Below are 1,962 nucleotides of genomic sequence, written 5' to 3'. Positions count from 1 at the left end.
CATTGAAATATTACTGTGATATCATTGAAATATTACTGTGATAGATTTTCGCGGACATAATATATTGCAGCAATATTATTGCAATATTATCGCATTATTACTAAGCAATATTACTGCAATATTTACAATATTACCGCAATATTGCAGCAATATTACGTGCTGTGCGGGTAGGGATAATCCTAAGGACGTCTTGTGCTATATGGGAACAAAGTGTTTTCTAATGGAGTTTTGGTTACCAAAAACAAATCCGGCGACAAAATTGACTTAGCATGTCAAATTTCGAGAAAATTGAAGTTAAATGTATAAAAACTGGCAGTTTTGGCTATATTTATCATTTTTTTTGTGGCCAAACTAAATTGTTTTTTACAATTTTACCACATTAAAAAGTGTTATCTTTTATTTATAATGTGAATTTATTACTGTACGATTTTTTCAATATACATTATTAACATTAATTTTACATAATTAATATTAATTATATACATACTTAACATTAATTCTATTAATATTCAGATCTCAAATATGTGTTGAGAACAATGTAATCAGTATATATTAACAAACAATTTGTTTGCGTTGCATATAAAAATGTATTTTAAATTATATTTAATAATAATAAGAAAAATATTTTTATTTATTGTTGCAGGTATATTGTACTGCAATATTTTTAGTAAAATAATAATTTACATAAATAATAAATGTGTAGGATAGCTTGATAATAAGTATATAAAAATAATTATATGTTAGCAGGGCCGTTTCTGACGGGAGTGCAGAAGGTGCCCCCGCACTTGGGCGGCTAAAGATCAGAGGCGGCCGTAAACTGTTTTATTATATGCAATTTTCTCTCTCTATATCTGCTTTTTTCACATTTGTTCGTTTTCTTTTCTGTATATACAAACAAATACACATAAGCATTCTGTTTCATGCATATAGTATGCGCGCATTTATCTATAGTATACCTTGCGTATACTATGGTATATTTTGCGTATACTATGGATCATGCGCGCATATGCATGGAACAGAACGCAACCTAAGGGTCGCTGCACAAACTTTTCCCTAACGCGTTACGTTACGTTAAGTACTGGCTTAAACTAGTGTTCACAGTTTTGACTCTATTACAACATGCTGCAGCAGTAGAGGGGATGCTCACAACAGTAGCGGATACTTGTTCGTGTTTTTTTAAATAAGGATTTGTATTTTTGACCACGGATTCTGAAAGGGCGCACAATTTTACGTTCAGATATGTATCCATGTTGTAGGTCAAAATAATCTTCAAAGATCATTTCAAGGTCAAATCACTTATTTGTACGGAATCGCTAATAAGTACTAATTAAAAACAAGATAAAGGCAAGATTCTTAGTCCGGCCGATAAAGGTAAGACCGTGAAGAACCCAGCCAATGAAGGAAAGACTTACAAAGGGAGTATACACCCTTCGAGTCACCGATTTTGACGAAACTTTGTAGGAATGTAGTATGGATGGAGAAGTAACAAATGCTATTCGGAGACGACGCACCTCTCAAGCGTTTAGGAGAAATTGCAGTTTGAAATTTAGCACCTACCATAAGTAGAGTTTCAAAATGAGATTAACCCAAGTGGCGGCGTGGCGCAGTAGACAGGGCGCCGCGCAAGTACTCCGCGGGTCGCATGTTCGCGCTCTGCTGGTTTTGGTTTTTTTTTTTTCTTTAAGTTTGCTGCTTCTACTTCTTCCTTCTGTTTACACACACAAATATGTTTTGTATAGTATTATTACAGCGGAAAATATTTAAAAACAACAAAAATTCACACTTGTTTTATTTTTGTGTATGTGGAATAGAAGAAATAAACAATGCAAATATTATAAATATAAAAAAAAAAAAATAAAAAAATAAAAAATAGACTTGACGCTCGTGAAATTGTTAACAGGAATCAAATAAGGCCGATACGAGCCATTCGCAGGATGTTTGTGCGGAAACTATGCGTGTACA

Source organism: Pseudomyrmex gracilis, unplaced genomic scaffold (genome assembly GCF_002006095.1).
Source record: "Pseudomyrmex gracilis isolate BER0280 unplaced genomic scaffold, ASM200609v1 scaffold_1367, whole genome shotgun sequence".
Lineage (NCBI taxonomy): Eukaryota > Metazoa > Arthropoda > Insecta > Hymenoptera > Formicidae > Pseudomyrmex > Pseudomyrmex gracilis.
The sequence above is the reverse complement of the archived record's forward strand: the minus strand, read 5'-3'. Positions refer to the sequence as shown.